This window comes from Molossus molossus, unplaced genomic scaffold, assembly GCF_014108415.1.
Source record: "Molossus molossus isolate mMolMol1 unplaced genomic scaffold, mMolMol1.p scaffold_m16_p_10, whole genome shotgun sequence".
Taxonomy (NCBI): Eukaryota; Metazoa; Chordata; class Mammalia; order Chiroptera; family Molossidae; genus Molossus; species Molossus molossus.
Window position 1 is genome coordinate 47,480,881 of NW_023425345.1, and position 27,362 is coordinate 47,508,242.

Consider the following 27,362-nt stretch of genomic DNA (forward strand, 5'->3'; position numbering starts at 1 on the left):
ATTACAGGAGAGAAGATTTTCAAAAGATTTTTTTTTAATGAATCCCCTTATCTCCTGACAGGATAATAATCTCTGTTTATGACAGAGAGCTGTGGTGTTCTACAGTTACAATCTACAAATATGTAAAAAAAAAAAAAAAAAAAAAAGTAAAACAAGATGCCCAGCTACATTTAAATTTTGATTTTGTATAATTAATAATTTTTAGTTTAAGTCTATGCTGAGCAATATTTGGTGGGACATACTTATTTCATAGGACATACTTATACTAAAGATTCTTTGTGTTTATCTGAAATTCATATGTAACTGGGTACCCCATATTTTATTTACAGGACTATAAATAGACAGCCCTATCTATAGAAAATATTCACCATAGGAGCTAAAGCTCTTTCGAAAGCTTAGATGTTTATTAAATTCTTTATTACCAGGCAATTAGCAATACTCTTTCCTTATTTTCTTCCTTCCTTTAACAAATATTTAGCAAACATCTGCTGCATGCCAGAGACTGTTTTATGTGCTGAATAAGATAACGAGCAAATCAAAGAAAAAAATATAATGTTTTTGATGAAGAAAATAAAGCATTTGATGTGATGAAGAATGTCTGACCAGAGCTAGCTACCTTAGCTCCAGCGGTCAAAGGAGTCCTTCCTGGGGCGTGGCATTTCAACTGAGTCTTAAGGAACAAGAAAGAATAGATATAAAAAGGTCTCAAAGAAATAAGCTGCAAACAGAAGGAACCATAAAAGCCTCATAGTATATTAATTTCCGATGGTTCCTGTCACAAATGACCACAAACCTAGAGGTTTCAAACAACAGAAATGCTCTCTCTCATAGTCTTAGGTTTGAAGACAAGGTGCTCTCCAGCCGTGTTTTCCCCGGAGAAACCGTTCCTTGCCTGTCCCAGCCTCTGGCAGCGCCAGCATTTCTTGGCCTTTGTCTGAATCTCTCGTCTTCAAGGCCAGCATCTTCACATCTCCTCGACGACTGTCTGAATAAGCCCCCTCTGCCTTTCTCTTATAAGGACTTGTGATGACGTTTAGGGCCCATCTCCCTATCTCATGACACATAATTAAACTCATCTGCCAAAAAAAAAAAAATCACATCTCCTCCCCCGCCCTTTTTTGCCAGATAAGAAAACATCCACAGGTTCCAGGGATTAGGGAAAGATATATTTTGGAGGGAGGGAGAGTGCAATTTTCAGCCTACTACAGATGGGAAGGAGTGTGGCGTGCTCTAACTGCGCGTGGCCGGAGCAGCACGGGACGAGTGTGGCGTGCTCTAACTGCGCGTGGCCGGAGCAACATGGGACGAGTGTGGCGTGCTCTGACTGCGCGCGTGGCCGGAGCAGCATGGGACGAGTGTGGCGTGCTCTGACTGCGCGTCGGAGCAGCACGGGACGAGTGTGGCGTGCTCTGACTGCGCGCGTGGCCGGAGCAGCAGGGGACGAGTGTGGCGTGCTCTGACTGCGCGTCGGAGCAGCACGGGACGAGTGTGGCGTGCTCTGACTGCGCGCGTGGCCGGAGCAGCACGGGACGAGTGTGGCGTGCTCTGACTGCGCGCGTGGCCGGAGCAGCAGGGGACGAGTGTGGCGTGCTCTGACTGCGCGCGTGGCCGGAGCAGCACGGGACGAGTGTGGCGTGCTCTGACTGCGTGTGGCCGGAGCAGCAGGGGACGAGTGTGGCGTGCTCTGACTGCACGTGGCCGGAGCAGCACGGGACGAGTGTGGCGTGCTCTGACTGCACGTGGCCGGAGCAGCACGGGACGAGTGTGGCGTGCTCTGACTGCGCGCGTGGCCGGAGCAGCAGGGGACGAGTGTGGCGTGCTCTGACTGCGCGCGTGGCCGGAGCAGCAGGGGACGAGTGTGGCGTGCTCTGACTGCACGTGGCCGGAGCAGCAGGGGACGAGTGTGGCGTGCTCTGACTGCGCGCGTGGCCGGAGCAGCAGGGGACGAGTGTGGCGTGCTCTGACTGCACGTGGCCGGAGCAGCACGGGACGAGTGTGGCGTGCTCTGACTGCACGTGGCCGGAGCAGCACGGGACGAGTGTGGCGTGCTCTGACTGCGCGCGTGGCCGGAGCAGCAGGGGACGAGTGTGGCGTGCTCTAACTGTGTGTGGCCGGAGCAGCAGGGCACGAGTGTGGCGTGCTCTGACTGCGCGTGTGGCCGGAGCAGCACGGGACGAGTGTGGCGTGCTCTGACTGCGTGTGGCCGGAGCAGCAGGGGACGAGTGTGGCGTGCTCTAACTGCGCATGGCCGGAGCAACATGCATAAAGGGGGAGTGAAGGCCTTGAAGGCAGAGACATAGACAGGACCTGTGGACCAAGGTAAGGGATTCAGGTTTTCATTTAATAAATGGGAAGCCAGTGAAAGATTTAAAACAAGGAGTGAGAGTATTTTACATTTTAAAAGCATTTCTGTGGTCACTTTGTGTAGGCTAGACAGTAACAGGGGCAAGAGTGAAAGTAAATGGAATCTCTAGAGCCTAGCTCTTGCAGAGAAGGGCAGGCTCAAGTATTGGTGGATCGGATTCAGGAGGATGCAGGGAGAAGACGAGATAAGGTTGAATAGAGGGGCAGATTTTGGAGATGGAGCCATGGAGACTTACTGATGGATTAGAGAGCATCCTTGAATTCTCCCAGGTTTGCGGCTAAATGTTAATAAGAAGCCAAATGTTGACATTTGACAGAATTGGGTAAGAATCTGCAGTCTGCTCTAGGGAAAGGATTTCACACAACATCAAGGAAGGAGTAGGTTTTGTGTTGTCCTAAAATACATTTGATAAAGTAAGCATGCTCTTCAGAAGAGAAATATTCTTTTTCTTCCATCCGATCAAGTCTTAACAAAGGCATCACACTTCAGAGCAAGGTTAAAGAGAGTGAGAGTGGTGCTGTTACAATGATGGATGACGACTTGACGTGCACCTGTTAATGCTATAAACCTCTAGCCTTCTGGGTCAGGTTCACTTGGCAGGCAGCATCCTTCACATCCAGGGTGAAGAGTGGCTCAGCAACCAGGAAATCCTGTGTACAATGATGTTTTCCACCACATCATGTTCATCAATAAACAGTGGATGGCAACAAATCAATTGCTGTGTTGCAAGTTGGGCAGAGGTAAGAATGATGGTGGGAACTCTGAATGGGGGTGGGGAAGTTAGGTTTAGTCTTATGTTCTGTCATCAAAGACCAGTCACCAATGACCTCTGTTTCCTCAACTGTAGGGGTAAGAGTTGTTAGAAAATCAAATGAGTCAATGAATGTGCCAGCCCTTTGGAAACAATGACTAAACACAACTTGTCACTATTATATTGTATTACATATTTTTTACATATTTGATTTCTCCACAGTGCCTTGCCCTTAGTATAGACTCAATGATTTTCTTTTGTCAAATTTAATAAGGTAAGAACAACTAGACTTTTGCTACCAGGTAGACTTGTTTGGCAGTTGCTGATGGATTGATCATTAGAGATTGGTACCATGGTTCCCCGACCCATATTCAGGTGTCTTTTATCAGGAAAAGAAAATGGCCAGCTCCTGCTGCCCTCAGTCTCATACCAATGATTCCAGTGAAATATGTACAGGACACATCGGGGTCATGCAATCTCGAATACAGTGCAAACAGCTTCTAAAAAATACCAGATTATTAGTGAAGGCCACTCACAGCCCAGCAGCATTAGGGCTTGAAAGAGTAGTCATTATTTCCAAAGGTAAGTCACTGGGTGAGTTTATCTGACTAAAAGCATAAAAACAGTTTCATATGGTTCTTGAAGATTTTGTTAATATAAAACAACTTATTTCAGGTTTCTAACAAATAGATTTGAGGAGCTAACTGTGAGCTACTGGATCCAGTCGCCAGCCACGTCTGTGGCTACCCTGAGATCCCATCCCTTTGATGCTGGAGAGGAAATAATGGAATTCTATGTCCTCGCACACACAGCATTGCTAAGGACCATACAACACAAATGAGAAATTATAAATGCAATTTAACTTTCTCCCTAACCTGTCTCATCAGCTAAGAATGTTCACAAAGTATAATAGTTACATTGACACGTTAATTTTCTAAAAGCTATGCCATCTAAATTCACTAATTCAGGACTAGGTTATCTTTTAAATATCAACCAGTTTTATCTAAGAGCTCCTGCCACATCTTTTTTCATTTCTTTTCAAACGTCCAACCTCTATCTTCCTTTTTGTTTTCATATGGTCTTCTGTTTTGATAGAAAAGATTAAATGTCATACTTAATTTAAAATCAATATTTTCTGAGGCCATGCTGCAGACAGATCTGGACCTGGACTTATAGTACAGTATTTAATAAGAGCATCTCTTCAAATAGGAATCTCCAAAAATAATTTATCATAACCAAGGCTATCATAACAGTTTTGTTAGTGTCTGTGAATATTACATGTCAAAGTCCATCAATTTTATTAGCCAAGCTATTATAGATGTTATTAAAGAACTGATGAAGATATTTATAATAATTGTAACTAGTAGAAATGGCATAGCTCTTGATTCAGTTTGATCTTCATGTAATCATACAAAGTAGGAAGTCTGGGTCATCTTGTCTATTACCATGGTAGCAAGAGTAACTGGACATTATATGGTGTTTTTTGTATTTATTTTAGGAGTAAGGTAGATCAGGAAATACAAAAACAGAATAGCAGAACCAGCAGCTTTTTAAAAAGTCTGTCAAGTAGCTTGGATTCAAAGAAAAGCGCCCAGCCTGGTTGATAGACATCATCACATTCTATTTGATAAACCAGTACATTTTTGTTAAATCAGCTTTGAAAATGGGGACATCATGTGATAATAGTGTCAACAATAAAAATAAAGTTAAAAAATTTACTTTGGGTGTGAAACAATTCTTTATCTACATAGTTTCAGGCCCTCAGAGAACATCAGAAAGCTCTTTATGATAACCCTCTACAATAAAATGAAGAGTAGCCTTAATTTCTACCCCTTTCCTAAGAATCCATGCCTGGGAGGAAAGTCTTGAGCATTTGCTATGCCTGGCAAACCAGCCCGCGCCCCCATAGAACACTCTCTAATAAGTGTGACATCCGTGAGGTATGTGTCTAGATGTGTACGAGTCTTGAGTCATGTCCTTATTTCCACAAATAGGGTGGCATGACTAGAGGACATTATGATCTCTGACCTTATGAGTCAGTGCAAATTTTCCAGATGTATGAGGTGCCTTTCCAGAAGTTTCTCATTTCCCAGAAGCTCAGCTTATGTATATGAACATCCTCTCAAGAGTAAATGGCTCCCCCTTACAAATCCTGGGATGCCACTTTTATATTGCCATTTGCACCAAAAATCTCCATCTCTTTGAACCTCAAACTAACCCACTTACACCCCCTCCCAGGCTCATTCCTCCCCCCATTTTCCATGTGGTCTCCAATCAAGTAGGAAAGACTGTCCTCTCAGCCAGTGCTTCTCAAACTTCAGTGTGCCCCCAAATCACCTGGCAAATCAGGACCTCACCACCAGAGGTCCAGCTTTGGGTCTGAGAATATGCATTTCCATCAAGCTCACAAATCACACTTTCAGTAGCACCACTTTAAGTCACAATAAGAGCACATGATTTGCCGATCTTTAAATCTCCATCCTCTCAATCACCATTTACTTTACGATAGCAGATGAGCCTTTTTTTTCCCCATCCATAATGATTCTTATCTCTTCTGGGTGCTAATGTTCTGATTTGCCACAATGCTGCCATTGTTCATCACCATATTTGAATATTATAGCTCCATCTGCCACTAGTGAATCAAACCCTTGTTCAAACGTTGAGAGTTGTGTACTTGAATTACCATTGTTCTTCAAACCCCACACAGGGCTCTACTAAAGAATGTTCTCCCTTGAAGGGGCGCTAGAGTCAGAGTGGTCACCTTGCTCAAACTTCCACCAAAACCATTTGCTATGGCCTGAATGTTTGTGTCCCCTAAAAATTCAAAGGTGATGATATTAGGAGGTGGGTCCTTTGGGAGGTGATTAGGTCATGAAGCAGAGCCTTAATGAATGGGTTTAATGCTCTTATAAGAGAGCTCCCTACCCCCTTCTGCCATGTGAGGATAGAACAAGAAGTCTACAACCAAGAAGACGGCCCTCATCCGATCATGCTCGCACCATGATCTCAGACTTCCAGCCCCCAGAACTGTGAGAAATAAATTCCTGTTGTTTATCAGCCACCCAGTCTCTGGTATTTTTGTTATAGCAGCCGGAACAGACTAAGACACTATTATATTCTTCTTTACCCATAACTCCTCCTGAATGGGCAGTGGGCCCTGTTACTCTTCCCATCATAGTTGATTGGGTAAGAAGTGAACATTTGATCCAAAGAAACAGACATCCACAGAGAAATCTGAATAAATCAGATCCCTTCATTTCTTGCTGTTGCTATTATTTTAAAAGATTTTAGTTTTAAAATCAAAATAGGTCAATAGAGCAATTTTATGTTAACAGCAAATTTGAAAGAAAGGTACAGAGACTCCCCTCTAACCCCTGTTCCCACACATGCGTAGCATCCCACATTATCAATGTGCCCCACCAGAGTGGAACATTTATTACAATTGATGAACCTATGCTGACATACCATAGTCACCCAAAGTCCACAGTTTTACTTTAGGGTTCACTGTTGGTGTTGTACACTCTATGGGTTTTAGTAAGCATATAATTATATATATATCCACCATTACATCATATAGACTATTTTCACTGCCATAAAAATTATCTGTGTTCCTATTCACACCTCTCTAAAACCAAACCCTTGGCAACCACTGATCATTTGTCTCCACAGATTTGCTTTTCCAGAATGTCATATAGTTAGAACCATACAGAATGTAGCGTTTTTAAGATCGGCTTATTTCACTTAGTAATATGCATTTAAGGTTCCTCCATGTCTTTTCATGACTTAATACCTCATTTCTATTTAGCATTGAATAACACTCCATTGTATGGATATACCACAGTTTATTAATCTATTCACCTACTAAAGAATATCTTGGCTTCTTCCAAGTTTTGGCCATTTTGAACAACACTGCTATAAATATCCATATACAGGCTTTGTGTGAACATAAGTGTTCAACTCCTTTGGGTAAATGGCAAGGAGCATGATTGCTGAATCATATGATAAGAGTATATTTATTTTTGTAAGAACCTGCCAAAATGTCTTCCAAAATGTCTGTACTTGTTTGCATTCTCATAAGCAATGAACGAGAGTTCCTGTTGCTCCACATCCTCACCATCATTTGGTGTTGTCAGTGTTCCAGACTGGTCATTCTAATAGGTGTGCGGTGGTCATCTATTGTTTTAATTTGCATTTTTCTGATACTTTTATCTATTTATTTTTCATCTGTATATCTTCTTGGTGAGGCATCTGTTAAGGTCTTTGGCTTATTTTTACATTGGGTTGTTTGTTTTGTTTTGTTTTTTTGTTTTTTTAGCCTCACCTGAGGACATTTTTCCACTTTTTTATTTAGATAGAGCGGGAGGGAGAGAGAGGAAGAGAGAGAGAGAGAAACATCGACGTGAAAGGGACACATCAAGTGGCTGCCACCCGCACAACCCAACCAGGGCCGGGGACCAACTGCAAACGAAGTACGTGCCCTTAGCGGGAACCGAACCTGGGCCTCTGTGGACCACATGCTGACGCTCTAACCGCTGAGCCAAACCGGCAAGGGTGGGTTGTTTGTTTTTTATAGTTGAGTTTTAAGAGTTCTTTGTATATTTTAGATAACAGTCCTTTAACAGATGTGTCTTTTGCAAGTATTTTCTCCCGGTTTGCTTGTTGTCTCTCATTCTCTTGACATTGACACTACCCTACTTCAAGAATTACTATAAAGCTACAGTAATCACGAAAATGTAGTATTGACAGAACAACAAATAGATCAATAGAACAGAATAGAGGGCCCAGGAACACACCTACGTACATATAGTCAACTGATCTTTGACAAAGTAGCAGGGCAATACAATGGAGCAAAGATAATCTTTTTAACAAATACTGCTGGAAAAACTGGACAGCCACACGCAAAATAAACAGTCCTTACATCCCTCACAAAAATAACTCAAAATGAATCATAGAAGATAATGTAAAAGAAAACCTAGATAACCTTGGGTATGGTGATGACATTTTAGATACAATGCAAAAGACATGCTCTAAGAAATCAATTACTGATAAACTGGATTTCATTAAAATTTAAAACTTTTGTTTTATGAAAGACAATGTCAAAAGAATGAGAGAGAAGATGTAGACTGAGAGAAAGTATTTGCAAAAAACACATCTGAGCCCTGGCTGGTTTGTCTCAGTGGTAGAATGTCAGCCCACAGACCAATAAGTCACAGGTTCAATTCTGGCCAAAGGCACATACCTCGGTTGCAGTTTGTCCCTGGCCCTGGTCAGGGTCATGCAGGAGGCAACCAGTTGATGTGTCCCTCTCATGCTGATGTTTCTCTCTCCCTTTCTCTCTCTCTCCCTCCCACTCTGTCTGAGAATAAATAGAAAAATATCCTCAGGTGAGGATTTAAAAGAACAAACATATCTGATAAAGGACTGTTATCCAAAGAACTTTTTTTAAGTTATTAATTAATTAATTTTTGTTACAGATGTTTCTCCTTTTCCCCTCATTAGCACCCTCCTCCCTGCTCCTGTCCCCCCACCCACACACACACACACTTCATAGTATTGTAGTCTATGTCCATTGGTTATGCATATATGCATATAAGTTCTTTGGTTTATCTCTTCCCATCCCCCCCATCACCACCCCTCTTCTGAAGGTTGTCAGTCTGAACCCTACTTCTGTCTCTCTGGGTCTATTTTGTTCATCAGCTTATTTTGTGCATTATATTCCACAAATAAGTGAGATCATGTGGTATTTGTCTTTCTCTGATTGGCTTATTTCGCTTAGCATAATACTCTCCAGGTCCCTCCATGTCCTCTCAAGGATAAGAGATCTTTCTTACAGCTGCATAGTATTCCATTGTGTATGTGTGGCACCACTTTTTTTTTTTTTAAATCCTCTCCAGAGGATATTTTTCTGTTTATCTTCAGATAGAGTGGGAAGGAGGGAGGGAAGGAGGGAGGGAGGGAGGGAGGGAGGGAGGGAGGGAGGGAGGGAGGGAGGGAGGGAGGGAGGGAAAGGAACATCGACATGAGAGAGACACATAGACTGGTTGCCTCCCGCATAACCCCAACTATGGCCAGGGACTAACTACAACTGAGGTACACACCCTTGACTAGAATTGAACCTGCATCTGTTTGGTCTTTGGGCTGACGCTTTAACTGCTGAGCCAAACCAACCAGGGCTCCATCCCTTCACTTTCAGACTGCATGAGTCTTTTGTTTTAAGGTTGGTCTCTTGCAGATAGCATATATATGGGGTGTATTTCCTTATCCAATCATCAACCCTATGTCTTTTAATTGGAGCATGTAAGCCATTTACATTTAAGGTTATTTTTGATAGGTAGTTATTTGTTGCCATTTTTATTTTATGTCTATGTTTCTCTCTCTCTCTCTCTCTCTCTCTCTCTCTCTCTCTCTCTCTCTCTCCTTACAACAGTCCCTTCAGCATTTCTTGCAGTGCTGGTTTGGTGGCAGTAAATTCCTTTAGCTTTTTTTTTGTCTGTGAAGCTCTTTATTTCACCTTTAGGTTTGAATGATAGCCTTGCTGGATAGAGTAGTCTTGGATTTAGACCCTTGTTTTCATTACTTTGTATATTTCATGCCACTCTTTCCAGCCTACAGTCTTTCTATTGAGAAATAAGCTGACAGTCTGATGGGAGCTCTCTTGTAGGTAACTTTCTGTCTCTCTCTTGCTTCCTTTAAGATTCTTTCTTTGTCTTTAACATTTGCCACTTTAATCATGATGTGTCTAGCTGTGGGTCTTTTTTGGGTTCATATTGCTTGGGACTCTGTGTTTCCTGGACTTGTGTGATTTTTTTCCTTCATCAGATTAGGGAAGTTTTCTGTCATTATTTCTTCAAACAGGTTCTTTATTCCTTTCTTTGATTCTTCTCCTTCTTGAACTCCTATGATGTGAATGTTGTTACACTTCATATTGTCCTAAAGAGCTCCCTTAAACTCTCCTGCTTTTTGATTGTTTTGTTTTGTTTTGTTTTGTTTTGCATTTGCTACTCTATTTGGGTGTTTTTTTCCTACCTTGTCTTCTAACTCACTGATTCAGTCTTTAGCTTCTTCTAATCTACTATTGAATCTTTCCAAGGTATTTTTTTATATCAGCTATGTCATTCTTTATTTCCACTTGATTTTTATTCATAACTTCTACCTCTTTTTTTTTATATTGAGGCATTCCCTCTGAGCTTTTTATAATTTTCATTAAGTTTCTTGTAGTTCTTACTAAGTTGTTTGAGCACCCTTAAAACCATTACTTTGAATTCTTTATCTGACAAATTGCTTGCTTTCATTTCATATAATTCCTTTTCTGGTGATTCCTCCTTTTCTTTCATTTGAGTGTTGTTTATTTGTCTCACCATTTTAGCAGTCTACTAGTATGAGGCGAGGTTAGGCATGTTGGGATATATAGGCAGGTCGGTGTATATCACATAAGACTGCTTTGCCTCTCAGACTGTTATAGTGTATGGCACCTCTTATCTGTTGTGGGGCCTGGACGATTGACAAATGGTGGCTCATGTTGTGATAGGTGCTTCTGGGGTGCATGGGTCCAGCTGGTATGCTGCTGCAGTGTGTGAGTCCTAAGGTACTACTGCTGCCTGGTGGGGCTCAGCTCCTGATCAGTTTCTGCTGATGCTGCTGTGGGCAGTTCTCAGCTCCCAGTCTGCACTGCTACTGCTGCCACCAGGGAATGAATCTCATCTCTCAATCCTCTGCTACTGTTGGGGGTCGAGGATGCTCAGCTCCTGGGACTTTGCTCCACTCTCAATTCACTGCTGCAGTTGTCAGGGGCAGGTCTTGGCTCTCCGAGCCTTGGTGTGCTTGGGCTGGGGCTCTGCTCATGATCAGCCTATGCTGATGCTGCTAGGGGCAGATCTCAGCTGCCAATCTGTGCTGCTGCTGCTGCTGCTGCTGCTACCAGAGGATGGGTGTGAGCTCCTAAGCCTCTAGTGCTGCTGGGGGTAGTCTCAGCTCCAAAGCCTCAGCTGCTGTTGGGGGTGAGTGTGGTGTTTGGCTCCCAAGCCCACTGCTGTTTCTGGTAGCAGGTACCTTGACAGTGCTGCACTGGTCCATATTGGCACAGAAGGGGCCACTGGTGCGATGTTGCAAGGCTCACTGGTGGCCTCAGGTCACTGGGTCCTACCCGCTCCCCACTGTCTTCTCCCAGAGAAGACCCAGAGGATCTTCCAAAATGGCAGGGCTTTCTGGCCTTGAGTGCGGAGAAGCACCCTGAGAAGCCATAAACAGCAGTAGCCAGCTGCTCCCTAGGCTACAGCACCATAACCCTCTGCCTTAAATTTCCACACTGCTGCATGGTTGCTCATCCACACTCACATCCACTCACACTCTCTCTCACACCCACTCACACTCACCCTCACTCCAGTCCTGCCTGCCACCATCTTATAGCAGCTCAAGAACCCCAAATAACTTTTTTTTAAAAACTATAAAAAAATAAACCCATCTATTTCTTTCATAGATATAGGCCTATTATGATTGTCTATTTTTTCTTATGTGAGTTTCCACAGAACAAATCTTGCAAAGAATTGGCCCATTTCATCTAGACTGCCAAGTTTGTGGGCATAGAGGTTTTCATAGTGTATTCATTTATTCCTCGTTTAATGTCCACGGGCTCTGTAGTGATGTTCCCTCTTTCATTTCTGATATTACTAATTTATGTCTTATCTTCTCTCTCTCTCTCTCTCTCTCTCTCTCTCTCTCTCACTCACTCATTCTCTTGCTCTCTTTCTCCCCTTGTCATTAGCCTGGCCGAAGGCTTACAATTTCATTAATGTTTTCAAATAACCAGCTTTTCGTTTTATTTATTTTCTCTATTGATTTCATGTACTCAATTTAATTGATTTATCTTCTGACTCTTATTATTTCTTTTCTTCTGCTTACTTTGGATTTACTTTGCTCTTCTTTTTCTAGTTTCCTGAGGTGGAAACATAGATGACTTATTTTAGATCTTTCTTCTTTTATGATATAGATACTCACTGCTATTAATTTTCCTCTAACCACTGCTTTTGCTGCAACCAAGAAATTTTGGTAAGGTTTGTTTTCATTTTTATTTAGCCTAATATATTTTTTAATTTCTTTTGAGATTTCTTCCTTGACCCCTGTGTAATTTAGAAGTGTGTTGTTTAATCTCCACCTTTTTTGAAATTTTTCTATTTATCTTTCTATTATTGGTTTCTAGGTTAATTCCATTGTGATCTGAAAGCAGACATTGTATAATTTTTATTATTTTATATGATGTATTTTATCTCCCAGAATGTGGTATATCTTGGTGAATGTCCCATGTGAGCTGGACAAAAAATGTGTATTCTGCTGTTGTTGAATGAAGTATAGATGTCAGTTATATCCAGATTGTTGAAGGTATTGTTGAGTTACACTATGGCCTTACTGATTTTCTGCCTGCTTTATCTGCTCATTTCTGATAAAAAGTATTGAAGTCTCCAATACAGTAGTAAATTCATCTACTTCTCCTTGAAGTTTCATTAGTTTTTTCCTCATGTAGTTTGACAATGTTATTAGATACATACATATTAAGGATTGTTCTGTCTTCTTGGAGAATTAACCCCTTTTTCCCTAATAACTTTCTTTTATTTGAAATCCGCTCTGTTTGAAATTAATACAGCTACTTTTGCTTCCTTTTGATTAATTTTAGTATAGCATATTTTTCTCCATTCATTCACTTTTTTTCTTATCCTCACCCAAGGACATTTTTGCATTTATCTTCAGACAGAGCGGAAGGGAGAGAGAAAGGGAGAGAGAGAGAGAAACATCAATGTGAGAGAGACACATCAAGTGGTCGCCACCCACACGACCCCAACCAGGGCCGAGGACAAACTGCAACCAAGTTACGTGCCCCTAGAGGGAACCAAACCTGGGACTCTTTAGTCTGTGGGCTGATGCTCTAATGGCTGAGCCAAACCAGCCAAGGCATTCATTCACTTTTAATATATATGCACCTTTATATTTAAAGGTTGTTTCTTATAGACAACATATAGTTAAAATTTTTATACACTCTGACAATTGCTGTTTTTAATTGGTGCATTTAGACCACTTATGTACAAAATAATTGCTGATATATTGGATTAATTTCAACCAATTACAGTTCAGGTTTTGCTAGCCTAGCACTGTTTCTGTGGCAGTTTCTGCTTGTGAATCTCTGCTCCAGTAAGCCATGTCTTCCTATATTCACCTGTCTGTCTTTCCAACTTTGAGGGTAGCAGTTTGCCCTGTGTCTTCTCCTTTCTTATGGATCCTAGACGAGTAGTTGATTTTTTCAGTCTGTTAATTTGTTTGCTTTTTACTTGTTAGAATGGAGCAGTGACTTCCAAGTTCCTTACATGTGAAAACAGAAACCAGAAGTCTTTCTTCTGTTTTTGAACAAAGAAACACAGAAGTCTAAGACTGTGGTAGAAACTTGAGCAAATAAGTTATAGAAATAGGCTGAAGCAGCCATGCTGGTTAACATGCCAGATAACTAACAATAGTCACTTTTAATTAATTTATTTAATTAAAAATTATCTTACAAATTAAAAGTCCTTTTTAATTTATTTTTCTACTTTATTGAGTGCCTATTATTTTCTAGTTTCTAGTCTTTGTGCTAAAGAGACAGTGGAAATAACCGAATTCCCAATTTTGTGAATTCAAATTTTCATCACTATAGAAATAAGTAAGAACAGCAGGAATACATTAAGATTAGAAATGTTTCAGGCCATAGAACACAAGCAGCATATATGATGTTTTTTGATTTATGTATTTATACATTTTTTCCTGATCCATATTTTAGTTCCGTTTTCTTATTCTCCTATGTGATCTAATTATTCTAATTGTATGCCAGCTATCTGAAAGTGAAGTAAAAGTGAAAGGTAAGGCAAATAGTCACAAACTAGCTTCTAAGTAAGTAAGCATTATGCCCATTTATAACGTTTCTGTAAACAACATTAGAATATTCATAAGCTAAGGTATTTAGAGCATTCAAGAAATAAAATAATGGCCCAATGACATTTATAAATAGCCACTGAATGTCATCTTTTATATCTTAGGAATCAAGTAGACCAGTAACTCTTCTTTTTTGCCATAAAAATTAAAAGAAACCTCTGAGAATTTTGTAAGGAGTAAGTTTTTTAAATCTTTAAGAGAACTAGGTCTAAGGCAATTATATATTTAAAGCTTCACAGAGAGGGGATCCACAAAACACATCATCACACTCTGCTCATTGTAAGCTGTTCTAGTCTTGTAGTTTTAAGAAAGGATCTCTTTGTGTGTATTATACTGTAAAATACTCTCTTTATGGTTGGAGCAAATGGAGAATTAATGTAATTATATCATATATTTTGAGATCACAAAGTCAAATGCCTGTAAGAGCCAGGCAGATACTGTAAAAATATGACAAGGGCCACAAAGGGACTCTGACACACTGGCGAGCATGGGCCCTTTTTAAGGGCTCCATTCAGCAAGAGCAACGGGGCCATGTAGAAACATAGGCTCAGGACTCCCTGCCCCAGCTTTCAATGAAAGATATGGATACTAATGTGCAGTGTCTTAATTTTAAGTGTTACAAATTATTCATGAACCTTTAAACCCTTTGCAGGACAAATCAGAAGTATTCTGCAGATCAAATATACACCACAGCACCATAACCATCCAGTTGGGACATCTGATCTAGTTTGTTATAGCAGGTCTCTGCCTCACCTGGTCAAAGTTTTGTTTTGTTTCCTCTATGCAAAGAGATGATGAGCCCCTGGGATGAAGAAGTAGAGAAGGGGAAGTGGAGAGTCATACTACTGAAAGAAAGGTTTAAAAAACCCACTGTGCCATTAGAGATGATATAAATGGAAAAGCTTTGACATCTGTTAGGACGGTAGAGCCTTTTTGACAGGAAATTATCTGTTCTGTTCTTTGACACTTTAGTTATGCTAAAGTGGGTTACTCACTTGATATCCTCTATCTTTTTTAAAATTTGAAATCCAAGCACTCTTTCCAGAACACTCCAGAGCTCAAGTCTAATTTTAACTAATCCAGTGTATAGATGCTTGTTTTTCTTATGATTCTTTTCTCATAATAAACATCCAAGGAATGATTATTATTGTGTCATGCTTTTATAATAAATTTTCATAAAGAGTGATTTTTAAAAAAAAAAAAGTCAGTTTCCCTTTCTATATACAATCTAAAAAAACTTCCTACAGACCACCTTTTCCCATCTTTCCTGAGCAGTCAGCCAGAAAACATGCCATTGGCCTAAGAACAATTTTTACATGATCCTCATAAAAAGGGGGGAAAAGGTTCCATAAACTTACGACTTTTCATCATCTATTTCCTTCATGTTCCAAATCATGTCAGATGTCTCATTGCCATGTCACACAGTGCCAGTTCGGTATGGCTCCCATCATTTCCTATAACATATCACTCAGAGCAATTATGCATCAGCTTTGAGTGGTTTTTTAAAAGCATTCTCAGGAAAACCATTTCTGTTTCTCCAACTCAATCTTTCACTTGAAAATACTGTCTATATCCTAAACCAGGACTGGCATTTGTTCACTCATTCAGCATGTATTTATTGAAGGCTCCCTACTTATTGAGGCACTCTGCTAAGAATTAAAAACATAATGTGAGTCAAATGGACACAGCCCTGACTTCATGGATCCCAGGCAGCAGAAATTAATTTCACAGATAAGCATGGAATCACAAACTTTGATAAGTACACTGAAAGAGGGTCATGAAATGCTCTGGGAGTTTAAAACAGGGAACATGACCCAGTCTGGGGATGGAGGGGAACTCTTCGCTGAGGAAGTGATGCTTAAGCTGGTAACTCCAGAGTGGCTAGGCACCAACATGGGGAAGAGGAAGTGGGGAAGAATGTTCCACTAACAGAAAACTGCACGTGTAAAGGTCCAGGGAGGAAACATCCCCTTTGAAGAGCTGAAAGCAAAGTAGTAGCTGGGGTTCACAAAGGAAAGGGGGTACAAAGTGAGGTAGGCTTAAAAGGTAGGTAGGGAGAAGATCACTCAGGGGCCTTTGAGGAGAGCAGTGGGAAGCTAAGGTTGGATTTGGAACTAAGGAGTAATGTTTTCATATTTGTATTTTTAGCGTTTCTTTTTTTATTATTAAATGTATTGGGTTGACAATGGTTAATAAAATTATATAGGTTTTAAGTGTACAATTCTATGAGACACCATATTTTTTAGAGGATCTTACTTTGGTTGGCGAAAGCGGATACAAGGTGTATTAACCAGGCGTTTCTAATGTTTTGACATTTGAGGACTTGCTGACTCTGGAGGGACTGCCTCCACCAGAGATAGTAAAGGACCTGCCTACAAGTGTATTCCCTTCATATGCAACCCAACCATCCAAAGCCCTCATCACCTCTTGGCTAGGTACCAGACAGCTAGGGACAGCCCCCATGCCCCAGAGACCAACAAAATTATTCACACTAGCCTATCCTAAGCCTGTTTACACTGTCTCACCCATTTCTTCCCAGAAACAGCACAATGAAGGCTCTTGCTCACATTTTCCACTCGCTCCCTCTGCCTTCAGACCAATCCTGGTGTTCCTTCACGTGGGCCCCTTGGGTGGCCTGCCATGCCCCTTGTTTCTAGAGATCTGTGACTAGGAACTCCATCCTTCATGATGAGGCAGGAGAGTTGGATGTTAGGAGAATTTCTGAGAAGTGGATAAAGGGAAACTGAGACAGATAGTTAGACAAATGGAGACAAAAAATTTGAGCAATTTACAGTCAGCGGGTAAATCACAAGATCTTATCTCCCCAACCAAGGACACTGGAGAGCAAATGGTTCACACTTCTCTTCCCCAACTGGAGAATAAATAGCTTAAATCACCCCAGACAGGGAGATAGGTAACAAAGATCCAGTTAGTGTCCAAACCCAAGGACAGAAGAAGTCAGGGGAATAAATAACAACAACAACAAAAACAAAAAACAGAGCCAAACAAATCATAAAGCTGAACAGAAAATGACCCTGGTCCCTCAGTGGGCTCATTTTGGTACATCACCATATTCAAGCTGATGAATATTCTGCTAAGACTCTCCCCTGGGACCTCCCCTAAAATTCCTCACCTGCAGAAGAGAGATAAAAACGCTCAAAATAAAGGATGCCAGCACAGTCTCTCTCTCTCTGGACCATGCCCCTGCCTTTCTTACCTCTTTCTTTCTCAGGTATGAAATTTCTGTCTCCTAAACTCAAAGGATCCTCACAGGACTTGCAACTAGCGGAGCAGTGTGCAGCGGCAGCTTGTCCTGGGCTAACTCCCTGAACTTGTCTTACCCTTTTCTCTGACCTTTCAGTGAGCTAACAGTAGCCCCGCCATGGCTCACTTCTTTCCTATAAGGCTTCTAGAGAGCCAAAGCAGCCCCACCTAGGCCCTCTCATGTTGTTTCTTCTATCCTAAGCCCTTCCTTTATTTCACTATCCCCAACTTTAATAAATGTACTCTCAAAATCACTCAAACTCTTGTTGTGAAATCTTTCCTGCACAAAGTCAAGAACCCACACACTACAGGCCGGCCCAAGGCAGACACACTCGGGGCCTGGTCCCTTTCCAGTGACAATGACAGTCACTCCCATTTCTGAAGGCCTTATTATACCCGATTAAAACAAATCACAGGTACATTTAAAACACAAGGCCATGGTGGTAAGACAGGTGACTTGTGGATGGTGACTTGGACTAGGATGGTCTCAGTGGAGAGGAAGAAAAGTGAACAGTCACAGAAGAGGTGGGATGGATTAGATAGGGGGTGAGAAAGAAGGAGAGGTCTAGGAAAATTTCTGGATTTATGCTTTGTTCAATTAAATGGATGATGGTACATATACAAAGAGGAAATGCAAGAAGACCAAGTTTGGGAGAGAGGATGGTGAGTAAACTGTGCTTTCAAGTCAACCAAATAGAAATGTTGTGTGGACAGTTGGATTTAAGCTCACTTTCATGGAAAGAAATTCCCACCCTACTTCTGCATCTACCCACAGATGAGGACTCCAGGGCAATACTATTTATAAACTGTGAATTTTCTCCCTAATATATCACATTTCTGGCTGATGTAAATGACACTTAAAATGAGAAACATTACTATATTTATATGACTGGTTGTGAAAAATTAATTTTCATATTCTATAGGTGCTATCTGATACACATCTGTCTGCTTGCTCTTCTTGTCAAACTAAAATCCATTCTCATAGTGAAATCTTCTCCCAACTTGAGCCAAATTGCCTTAAAGTACCCTTCATTCTATGAACCATAAGGATAGTACTTCCTTTAATGTGACAAGAAATCACATTGTCAGGTTCCCCTGATTCACCCTAATAATCACACCTACTTGACTCAAACTGCAAAACAAGTTGTTCTGAGATTGATCTTTAAATTTATGGGATGAAGAATATAACAGTTATGGGGCAAATTCCAAGTTTGCTGTTATTCTTGTAATTGGCCAGTCTTTCATAGTTTCAGGATGAAAATAGGGAGACCAACAGGGTGACACAAGATATTTACTGCCTCCCTTAAAACACAAACAACAGAGGTGCTCAAATAATGGCTCTGCTACTATTGTTATTACCAAGGAGGTTTAAGGGTTGTTTTCTCTTTATCTGTGTTTTGATACATTTTTATAAAAGTGACTTCTGAAGTTGTGGTTATCTAGCTCAATTTTGCCTAAGGGGCTAGGTTGATTGGAAGGGAGAAGTCTACACCCTTTCAGAAGGAGGCAAGCCGAGTCTATGGTAACTAAGCATACTTACAGGACCTTGATCTTGGGTCCTGTAAGATGTTTAAACTGCCTACAAACAGCAGCTGTTACTTGGGAAATATAGTTGCCTGAATGTGGCAAGGTGAGGAAGGAAGTAACCAGTTTTTGTAGTGTCCTAATGGGGTACAAGCAGAAGGATGTAACTAGTGGTCACTTTCATGATGCATTATGCACCCCAGTGAAATCTTCTGACAGCTTTGAGGAAGGTTGCAGAGTCAAAACAAGCCTGGCGTCTAATCTATAATTAGAAAAAGAAGAAAAGAAACCCAAGCTCATTTTATTTTGTTTCTCACTTACTATGGAGCAAGAAGGTGACATCTATAATATACTGTTACATTGCTTATTAATAATAACAATAAACCTTTTAGAGCTCTTACCATGTATTGGCATTAGACCAATGAACTTACTTATATTATCTCTTTTAATCTTCATTATAACTCCAAAAGGTAATTACTGCCATTATCCCCATAAAAAATAAATTCTATGTATGTCCAAATATATATTTCCCAAAATTACAGAAAAATGTTTCTTCATATTCAATTCTACAGAATTGGTCTTCCCATATTATATATAGGACACTGCTTTATTTACTCATTGTGAACATCTGAATAGTATGAGAAAGACATTTACCTGAAATGATCATAATTGATACTAGTTTTGGATGCTCATGAAAGTAATCTGGTAGAATTTATATATTTAAGAAACAGGACACAAAGACATTTAACCCAGATGTATTAATTACTTGGGGGTTGGGAGGGCAACTAATAAAGTTTATGACTCAGGTCTTTTTGAATCATTCTAAGAGCTCATGTTGTAAACATAGTGGCTGTTCACCTAATGAATTTAAAAATCTATCTCCTAATGTTATGCAAACATGTACTTTTATGGAGTGGGATAAAATTTCCAATGGCGGCATCAAATACAGACTCAAAAGTTTGGATTCTCACACAATTTGGATGAATGTGAAGAAATTCCCCAAAACTGTGCAGCAACTCAGAAAGTAGCTGAAGGAATGACAAAGGCACTGATGTTAAAGATGCTTGGGAAGAGTTTGAATAAAAGTATTTCATGAAGTATGAGACTGACAAAAAGCAATACTTATAAATAAACTTTTTCATATATAATAGAATTTTAAATATGTACATGTAAGGAAATGTGTAAATGTTACAAGTTATATTTTACATTTAAATCTCTTTTCTGGGAACAAGACAGGGATGCCCACTTTCGCCATTCTTATTTAACATAGCACTGGAAGTCTTAGCCACAGCAATTAGATATGAAGAAAAAATAAAGGGGATCTAAATTGGAAAGGAGAAAGTGAAACTGTCATTATTTGCAGATGACGTGATATTGTACATAGAAAACCCTAAAGTCTCCATCAAAAATCTACTAGACTTAATAAATGAATTTGGCAAAGTAGCAGTATACAAAATTAACATCAAGAAATCAATGGCATTCTTATACACCAATGATGAACTCACAGAAAGAGAAACTAAAAAGACAATCCCATTTACCATCACAGCAAAAAAATTAAGATACCTAGGAATAAACTTAACCAAAGAAGTAAAGGACCTCTTCACAGAAAACTATAGGTCATTGAAAAAAGAAATAGAGGAAGATATTAAAAAAGTGTAAGCATATACCTTGTTCATGAATTGGAAGAATTAACATCATTAAAATGTCCATACTACCCAAAGCAATCTATAGATTCAATGCAATCCCCATCAAAATACCAATGACATACTTCACAGAAATAGAACAAACACTCCAAAAGTTTATATGGAAGCAAAAAAGACCCCAAATAGCCATAGTAATCAAAAAAGAACAACAAAGTAGGAGGGATCACATTACCAGACTTCAGGTTATTCTACAAAGCCACTGTAATCAGAACAGCCTGGTACTGGCACAAGAACAGGCAGATAGATCAATGGAATAGAATAGAGAACCCAGAAATTGACCCAAGACAATATGCTCAATTAATATTTGACAAAGTTGGCAAGAGCATACAGTGGAGTCAAGACAGTCTCTTCAATAAATGGTGTTGGGAAGATTGGACAGCTACTTGCAAAAAAAATGAAGCTAGAACACCAACTTACACCATACACGAGAATAAACTCAAAATGGATAGAAGACTTAAATGTAACTCGTGAATCCATAAAAATTCTAGAAGAAAATGTAGGCAACAAAATCTCAGACATCATACGCAGCAGAATTTTCACTGATACAACACCTAAAGCAACAGAAACAAAGGAAAAAATGAACACGTGGGACTACATCAAACTAAAAAGCTTCTGCACAGCAAAAGAAACAACCATCAAAATGCAAAGGGATCCCACTATATGGGAGACCATAATTACCAATGATGCATCAGAAAAGGGGTTAATTTCCAAAATATATAGGATAGGGATGGACTTTGAGGAGTTCAGCACAGAGATTCAATTGCATCCCACTCAACAAAGCTTTATGAAATTCCTCTGATGTGCAAGGCACTAGGGTAGGTCTACACAGGATTCAAAGATGAATACTTATGGCATCATTATCCATTCAGCCCCCTAAGTTAGAAGCCTTGAAGATTTAGTAATAATAAAAATAATTGCAATTACATACTTGATGCCAGGTATCATTCTATGTGTTTTCTTATTTTTTAATGTCCTTTAATTTTCAAAACAACTCTATGATGTATAAAATAATACTATTATCATTCCCATTTTATAAACACTGAGGTTAAGTAACATGTCAAGTTTACACAGTTAGTAAATGACCAAGTCAGGGTTCAAAATCCAGGGAATGCAGTATACAAGTTTATGCTCTTCAACACTAAGCCACCTGCCTCTGTCCACTGCCTTCCTTTCCTCTCCCTCTTCCCAGAGCTAATCTGTGTCTACATTTTATAGGAAGAGCAACCCCTCCAGGAGTTCTAGTGAATGCATTTGTGAAATACCAAATAGAAGTGGAAATAATTAGATTACTAATATTTCTCCACATTTGCTTGCTTAATAGCTCTCTTTCCATATAAATACACATACATATATGAATAGATAATGTGTACACACACACACACAACTTTTTGAGCTGATGCACTAGAAATTAAATTGCAGACATTATAACACATGACACGTTGTCCCTAAATGCTTCAGCATATTTATCTTAAGAATAAAATATTTTCTTTCATAACCCCACAATACCATTATCACAATCAAGAAATTTAATTCAATATTATCATCTAATTTACAGTTTATATTCAAATCTTCCTGTTTGTTACCAAAATGTCTTCTACAATGGTTTTTTAGGTTGTTTTTGTTTTTTTGTTATTCCTCACCTGAGGATATTTTTTTCTATTGAATTTTAGAGGGAGGGGGAGAGAGAGAGACAGAGAGAAACATCAATGTGAGAGAGACACACCCCTATTGGTTGCCTCACACACACACCCCCAGACCAGGGCCAGAGATCGAACCTGCAACCTAGGTACATGCTCTTGACTGGGAATCAAACCCAAGACCTTTCACTGAACGGGCTGATGCTCTATCCAATGAGCCACACTGGCCAGGACTATTTTTTAAGTTTTGATCCAGAATCCAATCAAGCTTTTAGCATTGTATTTGGTTATTATATCTTTTTAACATAGAGTAGCCTCTTTGTTTTTGTTCCTCATGACATTGTTTTTTGAAAAGAGCCAGGGCAGTTGTCTTATGGAATGTCTTTTCTACATTTTGAATTTCTCTGCTTGTTCCCTCATGATTGGAGTTAGGATATTGCAAGAGTGACACACAGACAGTGCTGTGTGCTCCTTACTGCACTGCATAAGGAGAGCTTGTCTTATTATTGGATATGTTAAATTTGATCCACTGTAAATGTATCTTTTCCCTTTGTAATTAATAAGCAATCTGTGGGGTGACACTTTGAGACTGTGTGAATAACCAGATCCCCAATAAGCTTTAACTCTGTGTTAGTTTTAGGATCTGTTGTTAATCCTTGCCTTGTATTTCCATTATCCTGTCTATGTCTTCTTGCATTTTTCTTTAAAGAAGAGCTTTCTTTTTCTTCCATCCTACCCCCTTTTGTGACTCATGGCTTTTAAAAAATTATTCAATATATTACAACCCATTACGAACATTATATTTTATGGTGTCTCAAATGTCCCAAATTTGGCTTGTACCATTGCAGCTCAAAGACTTTGGTGTTAAACCAGGGAAGAAAAAATGTGGCTCTTCCTTTTCAATCCACCATCTGTGGTGGAACCATCACCAAGATGAGATTTTCATGAAAACCCTTACGTGAAAGCCCATCTCTCTCGAGGCTGAACCCTCCGATACAATCGAAAACGTACAGGCCAAGATCCAGGATAAGGAAGGAGTCCCTCCTGATCAGCAAAAGCTGATCTGTGCTAACAAGCAACTGGAAGACAGGTGTACTCTGTCTGATTACGACATTCAAAAGAAGTCCACCCTTCTCTTGTGTTGAGACTCACGGTGGTACTAGGAAAAGGAATTCTTACACAGCCCCCAAGAATGAGCATAAGAGAAAGAAGGCTAAGCTGGCTGTCCTGAAATACCACAGGGTGGGTGAGAGTGGCAGAATCTCGCGAGTGCCCTTCAGGTGAGTGTGGTGCTGGAGTTTTATGGCCAGGCTCTTTGACAGACATCATTGTGGCAAATGTCTGATCTATTGCTTCAACAAACCAGAAGACTAGTGATTGCCTATGAATTAATTAATAAAAGACATAAACTAATGTGTGTGTGTGTGAGAGAGAGAGAGAGAGAGAGAGAGCGCTTGGGCTTTTAAATCAGGAAGCTGCCACTTACTAATATTGTGTCAATAAGCAAGCTAAATCCATGGGGCTTCTATTTCTTCACTGACAAAAGAATGCTAATAGTAACTACTTCATAGGGTAGGAGCCAAGTCTGCTTGGTTCACTGTCGCATCCCCAATATCTTAGTCAGCCAGCAGTCACTTAATAAATAACTCGTTGATTATGTAAAGCATCTAGAACAATGCCTGCTACATAATAGTAGCACGATAAATGAGTTGTTTTATTGTTATTACTATTTTTATTCATATTTATATTATATGATCTGGATTTACTAGTTAACTATTACTGGGATCTCTTTATGTGTAAACCATTGTTCTGGCCAACAAGAAAGAACCAGAGGCCCTGGCCGGTTTGGCTCAGCAGTTAGAGTGTTGGCCCACAGACCCAAGAGTCACGGGTTCAATTCTGGTCAAGGACACGTAACTTGGTTGCGGTTCATCCCTGACCCTGGTCAGGATCGTACAGGAGGCAACCAGTCGATCCGTTCCTCTCATGTTGATGTTTCTCTCTCTCTCTCCCTTTCTCTCTTCCTCTCTCCCTCCCACTCTATCTGAAGATAAATAGAAAAGTATCCTCAGGTAAGGATTAAAGAAAAGAAGAAGAAAAAACCAGAGGGTGAGGCTACTTCTAATTCCACCTACTAATAAAAATAAATATTATTATTGTTACAATGATGACTAACATTACTATGTGACAGGCAGTGTTCTAAGCTCTTAGTTAACTTACTTATCTCTCTCAACAACCATATGAGTTAAGTGCTAATATTATCCCCATTTTAAGGTTAGAAAACTGAGGCCCAAAAGAATAAGTAACTTGCCACATAGCCAGTATGTGGTGAAGCCAGGGTTCACACACTGGCAATGTGGGATCAACTGTGTAATTGGACACACTATGCTCTGCTAAAAAAAAAAAAAAAAAAAGCTTTTAAAAATAAGATAAATACAAGCAGAAAATGTCCTGTAAACAGAAGTGTATACACGTAAAATAAGCACAAGGCATTTATTTGAAGAAAGACACCCTTTATTGGCACAGGACTGACCATAAAGATATCAGGTTCTTGTCCTAAAGTCTACCAGCATCATAATTTGTTTAAAAAGATCACATTTTGGAAGATTCTGAGACCATTTCCAGAACTTGAGGAACAAAAGGCAATTTAAGCCTTGGAAAATTAGAAGTAGACGCCAGCTCTTATCTTCATCTGGTGGTTTATGGCAGCCGTTCCGTGATATACACTGTTATGTCTAAATAACCCACCAGATGGTCCAGCTGTGAGGATGTTATTGTTTTCTACCAATTTGTATTATCCCAATGGTTTCACAAGTTCTAGTTCTAGTTCATCAAAGGACACCACAGTTTTTTTTCCTTAAGCTATGGCAAAATAATAGATCTTTCAAATCCATCACAAAAGTTTCATCTGATCCATAGTTAAATGCGCAGGCAAATCTTAGTGCTTTTTATAATCTCTTTAAAATGCTGCATGATTAGTTTACAGGCCCCTTTCCTTCCAAGAGGGACCAAAGTTGTAATATAAAGTTTTCATCTGAGCAGGCCACGTGCCGTTACTACCAGTGTCAATTAGTTAGTGCACTTGGTGAGAAACAATCCTTGTCCCTCAACGGCCATTCTATGTCTCGTCCAGCTCTTACCTTCTTCAGTGTCATACAGAACTGCTTGCCTGATGTTATCTGAGTGAGCATACGGGCCATTCACGGGCACCATAGATTCCTAGCTGAAGAAAGATAAGCAATAAGAACTCACACAGTGTGAATTATAGTCTAATAATTAGTATCTTGTGCAGTAGGAGGTTCAGGGCTGAGGGCTAGGCAGCCATTCACACAGTTAAGTGTGAATTACCACACTATAATTCAGGGCCTTAAGCCTCTTCCACGCATAGAAGCAGATGTCTCTTTTACCAGAAGAAAAACCAGTAGTAATCTGGAAGGTGGGAGTGTTTTAAAAAATGCCAGAGTGACCCTGTTATTTCTATTTCACCCAGACTAAAGCATGTAATAGTCATCTAAATCCCCCTGAAGCAGCCTTTACATTGATCCCAGCTGTCATCAGCCTCCCCATGGAGGATCAGCAATAGATTCCTGCATTTATCCGGCTCATGTAATGTCCCCTTGTACCAGCACAAAGGACTCATTCTGATAATAAAAAATACAACTAAAACAACATCCCTCATACCCCCCTGGAGGCTACATCTGAGGCACGCTCCTGTATGTGTGTATCCAATGGTAAGTCCCCCATGGCATTTCAGGGAAATTAGGCACTCTAGAAACTTCTTACCACAGCCTACAAGGTCCTTCAGCACTGGCTTCAGCCTGTGCTTCCGGCCGGATCACCCCGCACTCTCCTCTAGCACCCTGCTCCGGCCACACCTGCCACGTGGCTGCGTCTCACACAAGCCAGGTATTCACCCATGTACCAAGTACACACATCAGGGTATGTGCCCTGCCTCCTGCCTGGAAGAGTCTTCAACCAGACACCTGCATGACTGGCTGTCTCCCTTCATTTAGGTCTCTGCACAAATGTCAAGCCCTCCAAGATGAAAGGAAGAAAAGGGAAAGATACGGAATAAGGAATGGAGTGAGGACAGAAAAAGAAGGCCTCAGAGTCTTTTCTAGACCACCGCTCGCAACAGCCTCCCATGCCATGTCTGTTTCTTTCTTTACCTCAATTATTGTTCTTCCAAGTACTTATTACCACCTGGTGTTAAATTATATATTTATATGTTTGGGTCTGTCTCTTTCACTGCAATGTAAGCTCCATGAAGCCAGTTCCTTCATTGTTTTGTTCACTGCTTTTTTTGCTTCCTATCCTCAGCCCTTAGAAAAGTGCCTGAGACATAGTAAGCTCTAAAATACTTGTCGAATGGAAGAATGATTTCATAGACTCCCAGTTGCAAGGAATAGAAGAACTGGTATTTCCTCTGTTTCTTTTAAAGAAGTGTGAACACCAGTCCTTCAATTCAGCCATTTGAGCGTGTTCCTCAATCTGGCACCTTTCCACTGGATGGGCCAACCACTTTGCAGTGTAATGGTGGGGGCATGCCTCCAAGGATTTGCTCTGGAAGTGAACACAATTTCCTGATGGTCCCTTCCACTTACAGAGATATAGGTCGGCTGGGAAGCAAAAGTTCTCTAACTTGAACACTTTTTCTAAAATGTGACCTTGAATTCTGAAGTATGAAAGAAAAGCTGTCATTTTAAAGCTTCCATTGACTCCTTAATGAGGTTTATGCTCCAGAATATGGTTTATCTCGGTGAGTGTTCCATGTATACTTGAAAAGAATGTGTACTCTGCTGTTGTTGGGTTTAGTGTACTCTAACAGTCAATTAGATCAAGTACGTTTACAGAGTCCTTCGGGTCTTCTATATCCTTAATGATTTTCTGCCAACCTGTTCTCTCAGGTATTGAGTGCTGAAGCCCCTGACTGTAATTGTGGATTTCTCTAATTCTTCGTCCAGTTCTACTAGCTTTTAAGGCTCTGTTGTTGGATGCATCTACATTTAGGATTGCTATATCTTCTTGGTGAACAGATCCCTTATCGTCATGTAATGTCCTTCTTTATCCATGGTAATCATCCTTGTTCTGAATATTACTTAGTCTGATACTCATATGACCACTCCGACTTTCTTTTGATTAGTGTTTGCATGGTATATCTTTTTCTA

General features: G+C 40.2%; 1 pseudogene; it reads left to right on the forward strand.

The window, feature by feature from the left end:
* The first annotated feature begins 15,875 nt into the window (after positions 1 to 15,875).
* LOC118623700 lies at positions 15,876 to 23,568 on the forward strand (annotated as a pseudogene).
* Positions 23,569 to 27,362: the final 3,794 nt, after the last annotated feature.